The sequence below is a fragment of the Parasteatoda tepidariorum genome, chromosome 6 (genome assembly GCF_982258835.1).
Source record: "Parasteatoda tepidariorum strain Cologne lab strain chromosome 6, Ptep-v5.0, whole genome shotgun sequence".
Taxonomy (NCBI): Eukaryota; Metazoa; Arthropoda; class Arachnida; order Araneae; family Theridiidae; genus Parasteatoda; species Parasteatoda tepidariorum.
In genome coordinates, this window is record NC_141760.1 from 89978475 (window position 1) to 90000941 (window position 22467).

Sequence of the window (22467 nt, forward strand, 5' to 3'; positions counted from 1 at the left end):
AGGGATATTTAATTTTATAACCGTCGTTAAGCAGCCAACTTGGGTTAACGTCTACCGATGTTCAATTCCGTAGCCCTGTAATTTTGAACCGAATCCAGAAGACAAGGGAACTCCTGGGTCAAGTATTGGGAGAAGTTTACCTTCATGGAGGACTTTTTGATACCCTTATTTGCGTTACATGGAAAGAGGTAAAACCCGAAAACCTCCCATAGTTAGCTTGGCGGTAAGGAGACGTCAGCACTATGGTCGGTGCGAGCTGGGTGCGGAATTCGAATCGACCAGCAATCGCTGGGATTCTAGCCCGGTTCACCTCATTGGAAGACGAGCGCTCAATCCCCTGAGCCACCACAGGTCGGTGAGAGATATTCAATACATAATCATCTTCATTTGGTTTTCAGAAATAAATTAATGATAAATATTTACTCAATTCGGTTGTATCTTTCAAAGCCTGTGCAATAAAGTGTCTTTACTTGATAAGAATGGGGAAAATATAGCTTTTAATCAGAATAATAGTCAGAATAATAGTCAGTTTAATAATAGTCAGAAATCAATTTTTCTGACAAAATTATAATAATAAATTTCTGCTGCATTAAATACTTTTGAAAGAGGATTTTGAATTATTTTTGGTTTTCAGATTTCCGATGGATATTTTTGCTTTTCTTAATTTACGAAAAAATTTTCAAAATTCTCCAAATCAATTATAGCTTTGTTTAAATAATAATAGTTACTTTAAGAAAACCTAAAACAACATAAATATGCACTATTAAATTATCCCTACTAATAGTTATGTATTTAAAAGTGAAAATTCTGTAGAATATTCTAAAACCTTTTCGAATTTTAAATTTTTTGAATTTCTAAGCTATATTTCGGACAAATACTACTCTGTCTTCAAAAGATCTCTTTAAAAAAAAAAAATACCGTGAAAACAAAAATTGAGAATGTAACCTAAAATCTAAGGTGGAAATCTACTTTTCTGAATAAAATAAGTTCCTTATTTAAGGAATAAAAAAAACGCGCTACAAATGAATAATTCTGAAATCATAAAATAAAACGCTTCGCGCAAATGGACAAGACATAAAATAACTAAAGTTGAAGGGTCAAAAAACTAGCCTTTTAAAAAAGCGTCATTTAACAAAATCAAGAGATAAAAATTAGCATAAATTAAACCAGCATGATGGATTAAGCTGTGTCTCTTGATGGAATCGTTTGGAGTCTATCGAATGTTTTCCTTACCATTTTTATTTATTTACAGCTGATTTGTTCGATACACATGCTAGAAAAAGCGTGCATCGTTCGGTCAGCAACCCTTCTATGCATTTTTCTTTCTTAGGGCAGCTTCAGGCGTCAACAGCAGCTCTGCCCAGAAAATTAAAGGTTTCGATACAGGCAATCATCTTGTAAGCAGAGAGCCTTTTTTTCGAACTGGAACCGAAGAAACGACACACTTTCTGCATTCACTATAATTAAGTAACAGCACGGAGTTTCACATATTGAAAGAGAGTTGATGAAAAAAATGAGATATAAATATTATTTTTAGACATAAAGTTCATCATCGTTTTACTTTGTTTCTTTGGATATCTTTCTGTAAATCAAATGAGTGAAGAGCTTTAAGAAAGGATCCAGTGAAAAAATTGCAAATGGAAATTTAATTATCCTGCAATTTATTTCAAAGTATGGAATTTTTGATTCAGAAAATGCAAAAAATTCAGAAAACACAAAAGATATTTGAAGCTCGTTTGCTTTGAAACTCTTTTCTTAAGATTAAAGTTGTACACCAAAGTGCCAAGACATCGAGAAAAAGGCGTGGTTATAGTGCAAATTTGATCGTGATCAATAGCATCATTTTTGGTACCAAATGAATACTGTGAATAGTTAACCTTATTTTTGATGAGGTTCTGGTAAAGAAAGCGTGTTCTGATAAATTTATAAATATCAATTCCCCAAGGAATTTATATGCTAAGTTGCCAATTTTTTTAGGCAATTTGTAGTAAGGCAAAAAAAGAGATCAAGTGTAAAAAAAATCAAGAGCAAGGTAAAAAAAAAAAAGAGACAAATAAATACTGTGTATACTTAACCTTTTGGTGAATTGAACGTATTCTGGCGAAGAAAGTGTGTTCTGATAAATTTATAAATATTAAGTCCCCACGGAATTTATATACTAAGTTGCCAATTTTATTAAATAATTTGTAGCAAGGCAAAAAAGGAGATCAAGAACCAAAAAATCCAGTGCAAGACAACAAAAAAAAGAGTCAAATAAATACTGTGTATAGTTTATCTTTCTTTAGGCGAGTTGAACGTGTTCTGGTGAATAAAGCGTGTATTGATAAATTTATAAGTCCAAGGAATTCCAAGGCATTCAAGGAATTTATATACTGAGTGGCTAATTTTATTGGATAATTTGTAGCAATGAAAAAAAAAGAGATCAAATGCATGGCAAAAGAAAGAGTCAAATAAATACTGTGTATCGTTAACCTTTCTCTTGGTGAACTGAACGTGTTCTGGTGAATAAAGCGTGTTCTGATAAATTTATAAATCCAGGGAATTCCAAGAAATTTATATACTAAGTGGCTAATCTTATTCGATGATTTGTAGCTAGGCAAAAAGAAGAGAAAAAGAGATCGTGCAAGGCAAAAGAAAGGAATTTACACTGAAGAGCCAAAAAAACTGGTATACCTGCCTAATATCATGTAGGGCGTCCGCTAGCACGAAGAAGTGCCGCAAGACGACGTGGCATGGATTCGATCAATGTGTGAAGAAGTGCTGGAGATAATTAACACCATGAATCCTGCAGGGCTGTCCATAAACCAGTGGGAGTAAGAGGGGTTGGGGATATCTTCTGAACATCACGTTGCAAGGCATCCCAAATGTGTTCAATAATGTTCATGGAAATCCACTGGAAATCCATCAATAATCAATCAGTTATATTTGAAACCAATAGGAATACGTTTCTTTTGGGATGGGAATACGAATAGTCCAATAGAAATAGTGCAAACAACTAGTTGACATTCGCAACCTCAAAATTATGACAATTGATTGATTTATTCCACTCTGATATAGTTCAGCCCAGGCTTGAACATATCGATAGAGTTATCTCATAATAGGATAGGGAACTATAGTACATAAGGTACCTTTTCTCTATTGTATCACTTTGTTAATCGCATAAAAAAGGCTAAAATAGTAACCGCAACACAACGAGTGCATATTTTCGACAGAATCACTGAGAGGCATTTAATGTGTGCCCCCTTTTTTTTTAATTCAAGTAACAGATAATAAAGTATAAACTTTAATTGTAAGTTACTTAAACTGTAGCTATTTTATTTTCCTAGGAGAAAAAACTTTTAAGAACACCCTTAAATAGTATATGCTTTATATAAAGGGAAAAATAAGAAAAAAAAATATTATTTCAGAATAATATTAAAAAAAGAATTCTTCACAGTGTTACCATTTTTAATATAAAACAGTTTGTTTGTCAATAACGTGATTCTACATAAAATATCAAACGATTAAAATACAAATTATTTTGATGGATCATTCGAGGAGGCTTGCAAAAAGGCAATTAAAGATATTTATAGAGATGTCCAAGCCAGAGGCTGAACTAGTTGCCGATCAGTGTTCCACTATCATTCACTCAATCTCCGTTTGCACTATTCCTATTGGACTATTCTTATTCCTATTGGTTGCATCTGTAACTGATTGATTGATCATGGATGGATTTCCAGAGGACAAGTATTTGCAGTGACGTCAGCTTAGACATCTCTATTGAGAATTCAAAGAAATCATATGGCAACAAGCAAGAAACTTAAAATCCGGATACTAAACAAGAATTAGGAGTCAACGAAAGGATTTAAATTTTTTTACCTCGGAAAAAAAGGAAATTAAAGTCATAAAAGTGTGACGGCAAATATATGTTACTAAAATTAACGTGACTTTTCACTGCAGAATTAATTCTTAACTGAAAAAAGCAAGTAATGAAATAAAACCAAAAGTTTAAAACACTGAGTGTTTCAAGATGTCTGCAAGTGAGGAGAATAATTCTACTTTGGTCAGACAGATAATGTAAGCGTAAACCGTATGACATCCGACAAAGATGTAAGGAGAATTTTCGCTGGTAATAGAAGTTTATTACATAAGAAATATGCCCTGCGTTTTATTTTTGTCCTTTTTGTATTTATTTATTGTATATTATTCATAATTTTGTTTTCTTCCTTTATGCCCCCTTTCTGAAAGTGGTCGAAATTTCAATTTGAAATAAATTTAGCTAGCACCATTTTATCAAATAAAAATTTTGGTTCGTGATGAAACCCAATTGGAAATAAACTGGCCACATAAATTTTGCCTTTGGTAGTCAGAAAATGATTTGAATTTTGTCATCCAACACAGAGGGCCTGTTAAAATGTGAGCATTTTATCTTGTCTAAATATGTTCAAAATTTTTATTGTAAGCAAATTTAGTTAGCACCATTCAACGAATCGAAATTTCGATCTGTGATAAATTCCATTTGTGAATAAACTAGAGGCATAAATTCTGCTCTGAGAAGTCAAAAAATACTTTAACCTTTAATTGCCATGCTGCAAAGAAACCCAGTTAAAATTTGAGCATTCCTTCTTGTCTGAATATGGTCAAACTTTCTATTGGAAATATATTTAGCATGTACCATTTATCGGAACGAAATTTAGATTTCCGATAAATTCCATTTGGGAATAAACTACAGACATAAATTTTGATAGAGATATAAATTTTGCTTTTCGAAGTCAAAAAATAATTTAAATTTCACCATCCAGCACAGAACCAAAGTTAAAATGTGAGCATTCTATCTTGTCTGAATATGGTCAAAATTTCAATTGACGATAAATTTTCTATGTTGATAATATGGCAATGAATTCTGCTATGAACAGTCATGAAACGGTTGTGTGTAGTGATTTAAGTGATCTAGCTAGTCGGATCATGGAGTAAATTCAGATTGCACGATTTTACCTTCATAAATACGAAATAAAATTAATAAAAGCTTGCAGTTAAAATACAACACATTTTTATATGTTGCAGACTAAGTAAGGGCTTTCTATTATGGAATTGCAATTAATAATTAGTGCGTTACTTACTTAGTTTTCAACAGTGAATTTTTATCGAAATAATTTTTAAAAAAATCACAAACTAAACATAAAAATTATTCATCACCATATGTTAAAAAATAATTTCTCACCTATGTAAATTTGATTGAACATAAAATTTAGTGAAATTTTTATACATTTATACATTTTACATTACTATTCATTATACAATATTTCCTAAACATTGTTGCAAAAATAAAAACTCAGAATTGTTCTAAATTTAGCTTTCCGTCCTCTCTTAAAATCCACGGTTAATCCAACGAGATAAAATGTGACTTATACATAAATGAACCCTTTAATTGTTAAGAAAAACGCATTCAATTATAAGTAGACAATATGAAAAAGGATGAAAGTATAACTAGGACACATAAATATTACTAATAGAATTGAACTAGATCCCACCGGTTTCAACAGCCCTGGAGAAATTTCACTTTTAACAATAATACACCCTTTATCATTTTAAATTTTTTTACGATTCATTTAAGGCTGTTTGAGAATTACCCGCACCATACTACTTGCAAAAAGCGATCAAAACTTAAATGCCAACCACTAATACTTGTTTAGTACATATATAATTATTTTGCTTGGAGTAAAACTTTTATGTTACTGATTTCTTCCAGAATGAATAAAACGGAAAGTCGTAAAACGTGAAATAAATTACTAGTCTCATTATCTTAAATGTTTCAAAACATTCAGCTCTTTCTTAACCCTTTTTTTAAATAGTAAATCGTACCAATGTAAATGAGCAATTATGTAATCTCGACTTGTATTTTGCCAGTGAAAAAAATAAATTGCAAGTTACAGCTTGTTAGTTAAAGAAAGAACAGTAAATGATATTGTTAAGAAGTCCCTTTCATGAGACATATAAATTTTTCTTTTTAAGTTGATATTATTTTTACTTTTAATTTTGAAAGAGGTTTTAGGCCTAGATATGATATTTAATTGTATTTACTTCAAGAACTGATAGAGGCTTTCTTTTATATAGATCTTCTCAGCTTCTTCTACTTCATACAAGTATGGTGACCTTTTTTCTTAATTTCAATGTCCTTTATTCACTTAATCTTCAATACACTTTATCTTCAAAACGCTTATTTTCCCTATCCTTTCGCTTGTCCTGAGGAACGTTTTCTTGGTTTGGTGCAGGGTTATTTAAGCACAGGGGTGAGGAAGCAATAATGAGACCTGCTTGCAGTTTCAAGAATAATTTATTTTGAACTAAATATGAAGATCACTATTTACAAATGACTGTGAAGGAACAAAAACAGATACGTGCAGAAGCCCCTAGGAACTTACAACATCTTTAAAAAGTAAACAAGATAGCACGCCACAACTTGGCGTGGTAAACAATAATATGAGCACTAGCAATGATATTATAACATCTGAGGTATTTATTTATACATTATACGGTTGCGTCATGAACCGATTTGTAATATCCCGGGAATTATGCATATCATTAAAATAAAGAAACAGCAACAAGTTCAGTCATATACATCCTTCTCCTTAAATAAAGATTTAACAAGTAATACACAAGGTAGGTTACTCCTCAAGAAAGATAACATTACCTTGAACTTTAATTTTTACATTATGATGAGTTAGGAAAAAGCGTAATACAAGGGAAGATCCTAATGATTAGTCAAACTTATTTCAACAAGTTTGATCTACCCACTGGTGATATATTTCGATAAATGAGTTTCCAGTGATCTCTGGGTCTTCGAACTTTTAAACTTTGGATAAGCACATTGTGCAAGGAGCCCAAAAAATCTGCATCCAGTTCCAGACACCTTTACTACCTAATTTATCTTTCCATAGATTCACGCTTCACTTTCTAATTCATTTCTTTTAAGCATTGATGCAACTTTTGCAAACTTCTTATTCTATTCTCAGTTTTGGTCTTTCTTCACCAGATGTTTTTTTAACCTCACCTGTTTTGATGTTCCTTTCCCAAACTTTTCCATTGTTGTTGTGATGTTTCCGTTTTTAAACTTCTTTTTCTTCATTTTTTCTTTGGCAGACATATCTATCAGATTCCTTAAATTGGAACACATGGTTAACCTTTGTTATATAGCCATATTCTGAAGAAATTGAAAAAAAAAAACTCATTAAATAAAAAATAAAAGTAAGCAACATGTACACTGAATTTTAGTACATTAATCAAAGTATACAGAAAATATATTCATCGTTTTTCTTCTTATTTCAGTGACAGTTGGTACAGAAAATAAATTGCACCAAAAATATAATTTCTAGGTGAAAATATCACGTGAGGTTACATCCGAATGTTAAAGAGCTTTTTAAAAACTAAGAATTTAAATGACCTGGTAAAATCATCAACAAATCATTCAGTCGCAGCAACAAATTCAGATTGTTTGACCTTTTGTCCTTTGCAATTACATTGTGTGACAACTACTCGCTAATCTCTGAAACCAAAATGAAACAATTGATTGTAGTTTACTTTGATGAGTTTAGGACCAGCTGGCTCGATTTTTCCATCGCCTGTTTCGACTTTGTTTTGTATGCATACTTCGTTAGTTCCGGATGAGTTCGTTAATTCCTTATGGTTACTCCATTGCTAATAACTTCGGTGTTCATATTCATTGCTTTCTACTTTTAGAGGCAATGATTCGCTCTGAGTTCTTTTTTTTTGCGAATAATTAGACAGAATTAAATGAAGACTGTTAGCATTCATTTGACCTTAGAGTCTATTAAGGCTTGTATTATTATCATAATCTAAAGGTTAATTACTCTTAAATGATGATGATTTAGAATTTTGAATCTTGGTAAGGAAATTATAATTTAAATACTAATACTAATTTCAAAGTTGAGTTTTTTTTTATCTTGGTAAACGAATCAGAATTTAAGTAATGATCACTTAATAATATTCATTTCAAGGTTATGTAATCTTGGTGTGAGCAATACAGAATTTAAGTGGTGACGCATATGCGCCGTTCGATATATATAGTGGGTATATGTCCACCTTAATAACTATAATTTTATAAATGCCACCCTCAATATTTAACGAAGAAAATTTTTATAAATCATTATCGATTTAAATTCATTAAATTTTGAAGCAGAATTTTTATTGAACATATTTTTCATACTTTTTTCATTATTTTGTATTTATTTAGGTCAAAACAAGTGAAAAATATTATATTTATTAATTTTCGGTTATGAAATAACCATAATTAATACCTTTTAATAGTTTATTATTATTTTAATATTTATATTTATTAATTGTCTTTTTAATAATTTATGGTTATGAAATATAGCATGAAACACTAATGTCTTTTACTGCGCTTAAGGTAAAATCTTCCAAACAATAATTTTTCAAATTACACTTATTTGCAGTTATTTAGATCTAAGAGAATTCATCAATGAAATTTCCTTAAATTTGGAATAAATTGTTTATTAACTTTTGAATATGAATAAAAAAAACATTTTACAAATTAGGGGAGAGTCGGATAGCCCCGCCCACAGTCAATTTCATATGTATAGAATATTTTTTCAAGTCAATGGGCCATCGGACATTAATTGTTGTATTAAAAAAAAATTATTTTCAAAGTTTCAAGTATTTATGCAACTGTTAACATGGTAAAAATTAATTTTAAAAATATGTTGAGTACAGTAGTCATGAAATTAAGAAAAATTGGTTGAATGTTTCGATTATACTTCATTTTAATACTAAAAAAATAATTCTTTCTATACATACAGCATTAAAGTATGTACTAGTCTTAAGTTTAATATGCATGAAGAAGAAAGTTTATATGTTAAAAATTGCTCGAGTAATTACAAATTTACAAAAAAATTGGATTTCGGGTAGCCCCGCTGACATGAATGTCGGGTATCACCGCCCAATTTTATTTCGTCCATAAATATGCGGTTGCAAAGATTATTATTTTATTGCTTCAAATTTGAATGTTATATGCATTTTTAACAACAAATATTGTTGTTATTAAATGATTGTTATTAAATGATAGAATTCACTAAAAGTATATAAATATGTAATAAATAAAATAATTTTGTGATAAAAATGATAAATGAGGTTTATCTATCGTTAATACATTGGTCACTTTCATTTAGACCTGAAAAAACAGTCAAAAAACATAATTTTTGCAACTGGGCGGGGCTACCCGACACATTTTGAAAAGAGCTGAAAAACATGTTTTTTTGAATTTCCATTCTTTTAAGTTAAACTATTCTTTTTGCATTATTTAATTAGATGGTAAAACAATAGAAACATGCAAAAATATTGATTATTACTCAATATTATACAGAAATATAAGCAATACTCCTTCAGTGGACGGGGCTACACGACTCTCCCCTACTTTTTTTTAGATTGTATATTTTAGCACAAATATAATTCCGATATTCTAAAAGATTTCTCTAGTAGCTACTAAACTGTTTTTTATAATTAAAAAATACCAAAATATATTTTTGCTTGTATTTAGAAAGTCAGAGAAAATATATAAAAGGGGCACCGATGTCCCATCTGCGTCAAAGGATTAAGGAAAAAAACTGGAAAGAGATTTATATTTTTGCAGATATTTAGCAGAGTTAAAAAAAAAGTTCATGAGAGAAATTTAGAAAATTACTTTGACTATGTTTGTTAATTGCTTCCTCCTCTCTTCCTCAAAAAAAGAAAAAAGAAAAGAAAAGAAAGAAACACCTGCGACTCCTATGTGGGGATGGATGACTTAGAAATCTCATTTTCGACTTTAAATAATTGCTATTCAAACTCCAAAATCTTGATAAACGAATAAAAAATGAAATGATGATGAATTAGCAATCTTATTTTTGAATTTAAATAGCTTTCAATTCGAACTTTTAAATCTTGGTAAACAAAAAGAAATTTAAGCGATAATGACTTATCAATCTTATTTTCAAATTTAAATAGTAACTTAAAATTCGAATGTTAAAATCTATGTAGATGAATGAAAAATTAAATGATGCTGACTTCGCAATCTTAATTTCGAAATAAAATAATTTTAAATTCGAAATTTAAAATCTTGATTCTTGATAAATAAATCGAAGTGACGATGAATTTGGAATATTTGAGAATTTTAATGCTATTAATTTCGATTTTTAAAATCTTGGTTTATAAATCGAAATTAAATTTAAAATGAATGAACGTTCTTGTTTTTGAATTTTATTAACGTTTAGTTCGAATTTTAAGATCTTGGTAGGCAAATAAAAAAATTTTAATTAAATTTATAACATTTAATAATTTTAAATAATTAAATATTATTAATTAAATACAAATATTAAATATTTCTATAAATATCAACCCTTTATCTCCCCGATTCACAATTTTTCAATGATATTTTTGCTCATTAATAGTAAACGTCGTGAGATCAACTGAAGTTAAAAGAAATCCGTTCTCTTAAAAAGTTTAAACAAAATGGTAAGATGAGTTGAGGCATACTGAAATGTCCAAAAAATATGTATGAAATTTTGAATTAAATACTGTAAAAGTACATTTTTGTTCAAATTGCTTAAGAATTATTTTTTTCCTTGAATATAAAAAAAGGTTTACCAACAATTATATTAGCTAAAAATTTACTGCGAACAAATTATTTAATAAATAACTAAAATTAATACTTTTTACAGCATAAAACTGCACAGTAGAATCACAATATTGTGAAAATTCATTGTAAAAATAATGCCATAAAATAATGCCAGTTGTACCATATTGTCACGCAAATTATACCATCTTAAACTTGATTGCACTATAGTATGATTCAACTGGGACAGGAAGATTCTCCAATTGAGCACTTCACTAAGATTATAGCAAATTTGAAAGATATTTTGATTGTAAGTACCGACGTTTAATTTTGAAATTAAAAAAAAAATACATAAAGCTTCATACGTCCTGCTGTTGCTACAGTTCATAGGGGAAAAAAAGACTTACAGATAATTTACATCAAAATTATGTGGGAAAAAATCTTCAAAAAAGGCTCTGGGTACTAATGGGTTAGCTATACGTGGTTTGTAAAATAAACACTTGATAAAACCAATCATTTTCAAACTGTCAATATAAGATAAAAGTCCACCTTCAACCGTTACAGGTCAGCGAACAAAACAGTACCTGAATACGATTTTGGTCTTCTTTTAGTTGTTAACTCATGCTTTCATTGTCAATGACCCAAGCTTTCTTTTAATTTGTTCGATTTACCATGAATCATGTGTTTACTAAGTATTTATTCTTGGAAGGCAGTAAAGTTTTAGTTTCTGATTTTTTTTCTTAAAATAATTTTCTCTTTAAAGTATCATCTCGTATGCGCTTTCGAACAATTTCGTTCATTTTATTCAATAAGATTTTTTTATGTCTACAGTTCATTTTAACAACAGTTCTATAAATTCTCATCAGAATTATTTTTTTCGATATTAATTATTCGTAAGTATTAATTTATTTACAATCAATTTACATCTTTTATCTACCTAGAACTACACACTGTCAATTTTATTTATTTATTTTTATTGATGAAATAAAAGCGTCATCATTGACTACACTAATGTCATTTCGTTAATTTGGATTAATATTTGAACATTTATTAAAAATCGAATTAACTTTTATTTACTAATATAAATTGAGACTAAATTTTGACCGAATTGTGCGAATTAAAAAGAACTTTAACCACTCGTACAAGTTAAAGACTGTTTTTGAGCATTTATTCAAATTTAGACTAAGGTTTGAGTAATTATGCAAACTCGATTTTTTTTTAATGTTTTTTTTTTTTTTTTTTTTTTTGCAATAATTTAGATTTACAATCTTCCTTAACACAAAGAATAAATTATTATATACCTGCAATTTAAAATGAGTACAAAATTATAAATCATTTTAAGGAACTAACTTTTCGTTTATTTCAATTACAACTAAAATCATGATTCAAATCAACTGATTTTTTTAAAAAAAATATTGGCAATCATTAGAAAAAATTTGAAAAAATTAATGTTTTTTTAAAAGAAATCTTTGATTTAAAATTTTACAAAGCATAATTAAATGTGATATTTGAAATTTTTTAAAGATTTCCATAGCTTTCAAATATTTAGTAAATGTATCGCTGTGTAAATAAGTTTCAGTTAGTGAAATTACATTGCTACTCGGTGTCTATAAATTACATTATATTATTATTAAATTTCATTATATTATTATTAATATACCTAGCAATTCCTTGTTTACAAACACATTCTTCAGAACTACAATTCGTATCAACTATAATTTCTGTATCGTAAAGTTAGGCTTTTCTGAAAGTGTTATTTTTTTTCTTCTAATAAATGTGCTAGTTAATTTATTCCATATCGAAATATTTGTCAGCTTTCCATAAAGAAACGGTTTATAAAGTATAAGGCATCTCTATTTATTTTGCCATTTCTAAATATTAATAATTAAATGAATACGAAATTAATTTTTTTGATTTTGCTGTTAGCAAGCTTTTCTGCAATAATTTTAGGTTATTTTTTATTTCATTTTTAATTAAATTGAATAATGTATTTACGTAAGAATTGAATAATGTATTTACGTATTACTGCATTAAAATTGTTTTAGGTGTCATAAAACAATTTTTAATGCAGTAATCTTGCTTGAAATGTCTTATTAGATTTATTTTTATTAATATTTCAATTATAATTACTTATATAAAGTTTTGCTTATTATAAACTAATTATTTTTTTTACTTTTCTTTAAAAAAAATCTAGTAATTCTAGATTTTTGATATTAACAAATAATCTCTATGTTGAAAAACATTTAATGCGATATTTTAATAACCAAAAATTAAATAGGAATTCAAAAACAATAAATGTTTGATAAAGTTAAAATAATAACCAAGCCGAAATCATTAGGTTTCAATTTCATCCCAGTAAAATAGTCAGTAACAGCAGTTTTAATTTATTAAATTTTAAGGGATGAGGAATGCAAATTCTTCTTTTTGATTCCTCCTTGGATACCATACCATAGTTAGAAGTTACAAACTTGAACATATCTGTGGAATATAAACAAATTGAGTATAACTCAATGCCTTTATTTAAATATTTAGAAAATGACAGCTTAAATAACTTCAATTTATAAAGTACAACTACGACTACAACTAAATCTGTGAAACTAAGTCTCTGTTACAAAACTGAGGCAAACAACGTTAAAGAGCACAAAAATTTATATATAAAATACAGACAATTGTTTCGGATGCTCAAAGGGCAACCTTCATCATTGCAACAGAAATATTTATAAAAGTCTGTTATAAAAGCGATTCCGATCCTTTCTGTTGCACTGATGAAGGTTGCCCTTTGAGCATCCGAAACAGCTGTCTGTATTTTATCTATATTTTTGTGCTCTTTAACGTTGTTTGCCTTAGTTTTGTATTTTAGAACAAAGGTCGCCCACTTGTGTATTTAAATCTGTTATTTCTATAAAACAAACATTTTGGGATCTTTCCATTCATGATGTAACAGTCTGTTATAAAAGCGATTCCGATCTTATAATATTATGGGTTAAAATAAACTTTGAGGAAGATTTTCGACGCAATTTACGAATTTTGCACTCGGCTCGCATAGACACGGTACTGACGTAAAATATCCTCAGTGATAAACGGGTTAAAATTCCCATCAGGCTAACCGTGCGTATATTTCCTCTTCATATAACGAAGATATTGGTCCACGATGGCTTGTTTGCCCCAATGCTTGATCCAGGATTGTTTTCTAGGTTGGGATTAAAATTACAAGGACACGAGGGTGAACATTAGTTGTATTAAACTCAAAATTTGTTTTGCTGTTCTAGGACAGCAGTTGTTGTTGTAGTTCATTTACGTCGCACTACAGCTGCATAATGGGCTATTGGCGACGGTTAGGGAAATGTCCCTGAGGATGATATGAAGACATGCCATCACAATTTTGAACCTCTGCAGAAGGGATGTCATCCCTGCTTCGTTAGCCCGACGACCTGCAGGCGAAGTCGAGCAATTTTCGGTAGAACAATTTAACAAGTATCAATACCGCACACCTTCGGTCCTTACTCAGACTAATCCAAGTGGTCACCCACCCGTACACTGACCGTAGCCAGTGATGCTTGACTTCGATGATCTGCTGGTAACCGTGTCTTAACGATCAGTCCACTGCGGGACTCAAGCACAGAAATGAAATAAAATATAAGAAGAAACCAATGGCTTGGACACATTCTGAGATTGGACTATGATGCCAAAAAATTACTTGACGGATCATCAAAAGAATCAAAATCTGGAGCATTGAGCTTTTTGGTGTGGAGATCCCATGATATTTACGAAACTTTTGTAATTCCCTATAAAGACTGCGCAAATCTGACGAAAGCGTAAGAATAAATTTTGTAATAATAAAATTTACGTAAGAATAAATTTTGTAAGAATAACTGTAGCCACTTCGAAGGTCCTTACTGAGAACTTCTAACAGCACATATGTAAGGAATAAGTATCAATAGAAAAAGTGTTTTTTTTTTCATTTCTTTTATTAAAAAATCTTGGGAAAATAGTCGACACCGCAGGACGAAACACTTATTCAATATTCTTAATGTACAATCGATACTTTTATAGTGGTTTAACACCAAAATGTCGTCTTACCCAAGTATTTCGTAAAAAAAGGTAAAACATTTTATGACAGTCTTAGAAATCGAAATTCCTAGTCAAAAAATTTTTGATAATTGTAAAATTATTATAATAAGCTTAAGACATATAAAAATTGATAAAATGTTTGGCGACCCTTGCTAGTCACGCGACCCCAATTGGGATCGTGAGCTACAGTTTTTCAATTTCATATTATAAACGTCGTTGAACAGCCGACCCAATTTTATGGGTTTGCGACTACTAATGTTCAACTCGGTAGCCTTGTAATTTTAAACCCAATCCAGAAAGCAGGGAAACTTCTGGATCGAGTATTGGGTGAAATTTGCCTTCGTGGAGGGCTTTTTGATGGAGTTAACCCGCATTTGCGTTACATGGAGAAGAAGACCACGAGAATCTCCCACGGTTAGCCTGACGGCAAGTGGACTTTAACACATGATCCGTCTACCACTGAAGATATTTCACATCAGAACTGTGGTCGGTGCAAGTCGGATGCGGAATTCGTATCGACTGGGATTCGAACCCGATTCGCCTCATTGGAAAGCGAACGCTCTATCCCCTGAGCCATCGCTGCTCTCGACCTACAGTTGAAGAAACTCTGCTCTAGAGGAAGATCTAGGACTAAATGGAAAGAACATTTTGAAGAGGACCTGGAATTACCCAAAGTTACCAACGCGATTGACAAAAAAGAATAGTGGACAATTATAAAGGAGGCTATAGTTCTACAAGGGCTGCAGCACCAGAAAAATGATGATGAACAATATATTTATCACCTAGAAACAAATAGCATTGCGTAGTAATTGTGAGAGTTGGCGAGCAGATGGCAGAGACCCCTAGTAAAACCAAATTTAAAAAAAATATGCCAATTAGCCCTAATATTAGACTTGTGATATAATACCTCTTTGTTAAATCAGGAAGCATACTTCCGGCATACCTTGAAATAAAAAAAAGCTTAAAAATTATGTTATCGCTCTAATCGCATACTTTAGCGATAATTTTTCCCTCAATAAGGAAAACGAGATTTGTGACCTTCTGTCGTGTGTCACTGTTCGAGTTCCGCGTCCGTCAGTGGTGCATTGGATGGAATAATTATATTCCAACTCAAAGTCACGTCACATGTAGGGATGCTTGCTGACCTTGACATCCAGCAACCTTGCTGATTTTTGCCTTACTTATTTTTTAGTTTCAAACCCCGATGCAGATGTGTCACTTAGCGGAAATAATTCCTTCAGATACTTCAAGGGAATATAAATTTTAAAAATAGAAACGAATATAGCTTTAGTTAACATTTCCTGCATTTTCTGTGTCGTGAGAAGGCATTGAGAAAGATAAGAAAAATGTGGTCGTTTTACTAAGAAAAGATGGTTGGTACTTATACGTTTCGATGGGCCGTAAGAAAGTCGAATTACCACAGTGCATATATTTTATTTTATATTATTACCGTCGTTGAACAGCCGAATCAGTTTTGAGTGTAAGACTACCAATGTTCAACTCTGTAGCCTTGTAATTTTGAACCCAATTCAGAACACAAGGGAACTCAACTATTGGGACAAACTAGCCTTCGTGGAAAACTTTTTGATGAAACTAACAAGCAGTTACGTTACATGGAGAGGAAAACCTCGATAACCTCGCATGGTTATCCCGATGGCAAAGGAATACTAACCCATGATCCGGATACCACTGAGAATATTTTACACCAGCAATGTGCTCGTTGCGAGCCGCTAGCAGAATTCGTATCAACATACCACCGATGGGATTCGAACCTGGGTTGCCACATTGAGAGGCGAATACTCTATCCCCTGAACCACCGCGATTGCAGAACATATATTAGGTTTGAATACCTATTACCATTGTATCAATTACTTACTGTCACAAAACCAAAAGGACCTGATTATGACCTAGGACTAATAGGCCTTGGTCTTGGATGTGACTAAAAAATAAAAATATGTTGCTTTTCACCAGCTTAAACTCAAAAAATGGGTCCTCTCATCCACTCAAACACAAAAAATTTTGTCTCTCATCCGCACAAACTCAAAATATGTTGCCTCTCACCTGCTTAAACTCAAAATATGTTGAATCTCATCAGCCCAAACTCAAAATATGTTGCCTCTCACCCGCTTAAACTCAAAATATGTTGAATCTCATCAGCCCAAACTCAAAATATGTTGCCTCTCACCCGCTCAAATTCAAAATATTTTGCCTCTCAACAGCTCAAATTAAAAAAAAAATGTTGCCTCGTATTCGCTGAGTCCATTCATTGGTGATGATGAAACATCACGATTTCACATCATTTTGCAACAAATTATTTTTAATAGAAAACCTAATTGTTTTATTTTTTATATACTACATAACGTTATTTAAAAATATACACAAGCCCTTTGTTACAACACGGACTTTAAAAAATACCATCTGTTTACTGACACAGCGAATTATTTCTTCATTAAGAAATGTTTTTTAAGAAATGATACAATTGAAAACTTTCACTCGTTCTTTTAATTAGCAGGTTCATAAATATTGTAACTTGCTTCATTTATTTGAAGTCTTTAAAAAAACACTAATTACATGACATTCGTTAAAGAAACTCATTAAACGAGAATGTTCAATAAAATACACAAAATAACGCACTCGCTTTCCTCCAAATTGGTTCAAAACTTGTACTGTTTATCATTTATTAAAAGTGATTGGGTCATGTAGCTGCAAATAACTCTTAATTTCATTCTCTAATACCCTTAATTAAAGAATGCTAATTAAGAACTATTGTTTTTTAATCGCGAAGATACGGGAAACATGCGGAAATGACATAGTTTTTAAATTAATTTGTAAAATAAAGGCAAAGGTAAACTTCAAGTTAAAATGTATTTTTTTAAATAGGAAGTTTTCAAAATGATATACTTGCCTGATTTTCCTTTTCTTTTTCAATCGTTAGGCCTACTTGTGGATTTATATTACGTAATGTCTTTAATCGTATTTGTTTTTATTCATTTCTCTTACCTAAATTAATCCTTAATTCTCAACCTTTCTACATGGTTTTAAATATCCTTCTTCACAACATAATTTTTTATTTGTAAAAATTCTATTGGTAAATTTTGTCTATTGAAAAAGTCTATTGCAGAATTTTTTTTATCTCTTACTTTTCTTCTTTTATCTAACAAACCCCTTTGTTTGATTTATTAGGTTTTTAAAGAGTTCAGCATAAAATTTTTCATTTTAATTCTATTAAAATAATCAATCAAATCGTTTTTAAAAAATTGGACTCACATTGGAATAAAAAGGGAAATTTCCAGTTGTAAATCCCTAATTCCTTATTTTTAATTAATTGCATTTAAAATTTGAATTTATTTTTATTAAAAAACTTTTTTATGGAATAATCCGTTTAGAAGAGAAATTCCTAGTGTCTTTGTTAATGCGTCTTTAAAATTTCAATTCGTTTTTAATAGAAAAACAGTTTACAGAATATCAGTAAAAACAGGAAAAATCGCTACTTTGAAATGCCTAATTAATTTTTTTAGTTACTCTGATTCATTACCTTCTAAATTTTAATTCATTTTTATTTAAAAAGAAAAGTGCTCAGAATGTCCTAAAAAGAAAAGAAAATCTGTGACTTATTTATTTAAAATAATTGTCATCCGAATTTCAATTCGTTTAATACTTAAAAACTGCATGAAAAATTTCCTAACCAGAACGCAAATCTCTGATTTATTTATTTATTTAATCATTACCTTTCGAGTTTTAATTGGGTTTTTTTTTTAAAGTAGCATGCACAGTGCCTTAATTAGACAAAAATCCCTCATTTGTTTGCTTATTTAATTCATGGCTTACCTTCCAAATTTAAGCTCGTTTAATGTAAAAAACAATATAAAAAATGCCCCAAAAAGAGGAGAAATCTTACGTCCCGAATTGTTTTGTTTATTTTATTCGTTGCTTTTCAAATTTTAATTCGTGTTTTAATTAAAACAGTATACAGAGTGTTCTAACAAGAGGAGAAATATATGATTTATTCGTTTATTTAATTCATTGCCTTCCAAAATTATTCGTGTTTTAATTAAATCAGCGTTAGAATGTTCTAACTTGAGAAGAAATCTTTAACTGTTTCCAAAAGTGCTTCAGAATTTCAGTTCATTTATTGTAAAAACAATATGGAAACTGTAGCAAAAAGAGGAGAAATCCTGATTTAAAATCATAAATTTATTTGTTTATTTAATACATCGCCTTTCAAATTTTAATTCGTGTTTTAATTGAAACAACATACAGAAAACCCTAATTAGAGGAGAAATATCTAATTGCTTCAGAACTTTAGTTCGATTATTTTTAAAAAGCAATATAGAAACTGACCCAAATTAAGGAGAAATCCTGGTCGGAAATCCCTAATTTATTTGTTTATTTAATTCATTGTCTTCTAATTTTCATTTTGTGTATTATTGAAAACCAGCAAGCAGAATATTCGAGCAAGAGAATAAATCCCTGCTTCATTTCTTTATTATTTAAACTATTGCCTCTCTAATTCCAGTTCACAAAAGGGAAAATTTTTATTTTTATTTTCTTTTTTACTTATTTTTTTTCTTCAATTTTTTGTTTTGTTTACTGTACATATTGTTTTCTAAATTTCCTTTCGTTTTTAATCGAAAAACAATTTAAAGAATATCTCAAAAAGATGGGAATATTCCTTATTTATTTGTTTATTTAATTGTACACTTTATAAATTCCAACAAAAAACAAAGAATTTATAAATTATATACTTTATAAATTCCAATAAATTCTGTAAAAAAAATTTGCCACAGAATATTTTAAAAAGGGGAGAAAAATCAAGTTTCAACAGCAATAAAACTTTTATGTAATCATACAGTAGACAAAGCATTACACCATTTGATAAACACATTCTACGGCTCTTCTGGCACATTTGCATTCTTTTAATGGGATAATTAGTATATAGCATAAATGTGGCTATATCAGTGTGATACATTGTCTAACATTCTCCCCAAAGGATTAAATATTTTCCTTAATGCTTAAATTAAAGAGCTTAGTGCAATGACTAACCTCATTTTCAAATTGCTCTGGAGCTCATTTTTAAAGAACTGCTTTGGTTAAAAGTTTCAAGAAAATAAAAGTTAATATAAGATAAGATAGCGATTTAGAGGGCTAATTCAGTATGTCACCCATACGTTATCCAAATGGGAGATTTTAAGAAAAGAGGACTGAAGATTCTAATTCTGTATTCAATCCGTATTCAGTGCTAACAGCTTTTCGATTACCATGCATAATTGCCCTCTTTCTATACTTTTTGTTTCTCTATGCTATTCGATGCTAAATTTAAAGAAAATATATATATTACTTTTACGCATTTATTTACTCATTATACGAAGTTTGAATTTTCCATTCTTGTTGGAGCACTCTGTACATTTCATCTCAGTAAAATATCTCCAACAATTTTTTGCTTTAGTTTTAGTTGGAAAAAATAAATAAATAAATAATCCTGAATATTGCCATGAAGCGATGATTGAGTTCAGTAGGACGACTCTCATATCCAGCAAAAATCTTGGAATTTAACGACTTCAAGAAAAATTTGACCTCTAGAACGCCTGCTGTTATGTTTATTCCTTACCGAAGATTGCTCTCATGGGAAATAAAGTTGAAAAAATTATTTATTGCCATTTACTGCTTACAATCCAAAAATGCCAGTGATAAATTTTATTTAAATCTGTTTTTACGTCTGGATAAACAACATGTGTGGTCTATGCTTAATTTAATTTTTCAACAACAGGGTCGTAAGAAAATCTATAAGACATTAACCGATTTTTCGAATGGTGAAAAAAGGCAAAATAGATAAATATATATTTAGTATATTGTTGTGTTGCCGCCTATATCGTTTTAAATTGCCTACCCTGCCCTCGCCAGTTGGTGAACTATTTTTAAACCTTTTGTTCGCTTCATAATCCAATATGCTCATTGGATACTTATCCGATATACACATTGGATGCATACACCACTATTAGTACGAGTCTAGACTCGTACGAATAGTGGTACTTAAAAAAATAAACCTATTAAAATATGCTTTAAATACATCCTGTGTAACATTTAATTTCATATATTTTATGCGAAATAATACCTTTTGTTACCGGTTATATCGTTTTAAATTGCTATAAAGGAGGTTTCTGCTCTGCCCTCGCCAGTCGGTGAATTGTTTTTAAGTTTCTTTTTGATAGCTTTATAATCCAATATGGATACTATATATTGGATATATCTTGGATACTTCACTGCTATTAGTATGAGTCTATGTCTAGATTCGTACGAATAGTGGTACTTAAAAAAATAAACCTTTTAAAATATGCTTTCTATACATCCTGTGTAACATTTAATTTCATTTATTTCCAGCGAAATAATACCTTTTGTTACCGGCTATATCGTTTTGAATTGCTATAAAGGAGGTTTCTACTCTGCCCTCGCCAGTCGGTGAATTATTTTTAAGTTTCTTTTTGATAGCTTCATAATCCAATATGCTCATTGGATACTAATCGGATATACACATTGGATGCATACCCCACTATTAGTATGAGTCTAGACTCGTACAAATAGTGGTACTTAAAAAAAATAAACCTCGTAAAATATGCTTTATATACATCCTGTGTAACATTTGATTTCATATATTTCACGCGCAATAATACCCTTTGTTTTTTATACACTTCATGCAATTTATATACATTATGGTACAACATTTGAACTACAAGTTGAATGTTTTGCACTTAAACTATTTGAAGGGTGGAAGAACACTTTTCCAAAAACTTTTATTTATTTATTTATTTATTTATTATTTTTTTTGCTACAACTATTTTAAACCGGTAGATGTCCCTTAAGGAGCTAGGCGTGCTGGGTTGTGTGCTCAAGCTGCTGCACTTAAAATTAATTTAAAAATGTATATAAGCTTATAAACTTCAGGCTTTACACATGGTGCAATGCAAACTTTAATTGTCACAATTTGTACATTAAAATTATTGCGGAAAAATCACCTCAGCACTCATGTTCTGTATCTACTCCATAATTTGAGTGCTTTGCCCTTAAAATGTTGGAAGGGCAATTGTATACCTTTGCCGGAAACGCTTTTTTTGTTGTTGCCATAATCATCTTAAACCGATAGATGCCCGAACATAGGTGTGGGGTTGTGTCATGGAGTTGTTGTACTTAAAATTCATTTACAAAAAAGAAGAAGAAAAATATGCTTATATACTTCAATGCTAAAAATAGTCCTCAGAGGTTTTGTTTTAAAGGGCCACATTAAAAGGGACCATGATGGCTGTGTAGAAAGTGAGGCAGAGGATAAACCCATTCCCAGATGGCTTTGAAGGTGCAATAGTGTAACATTATATGAGGTGGAGTATTAGGAGCTTTTTATCGGTATTGAGGCAGGGCATCGAAATTTAGGCTTATCATGTAGTTATAAAAAAGAAAAAGAGTATTATATTACTTAAACTTATAAATGAACAATAGTTTACTTATGGCTTATCATTGAGGAGTACTGTTATAGAAAGAGACTATTTGACATATTAGGAAAAATAACACCAAGTGTTTCTTTGTGAATGTAATTATCGTAATTTACAGCTAGCTCACCAGTACAATTTCTCGTAAAAACTTATAAATAATATTTTACTTTAAAGGGGCACCATTGAATGACTGAGCATACTGCTTTCCTATCAATCCTTTGAAAGAATATTGTAGAGTAGTAGTCGATTTTTTAATAATCTTCGAATTCCGGCATTATCTACATAAATATTACTTTCGTTACGGTTTATAGA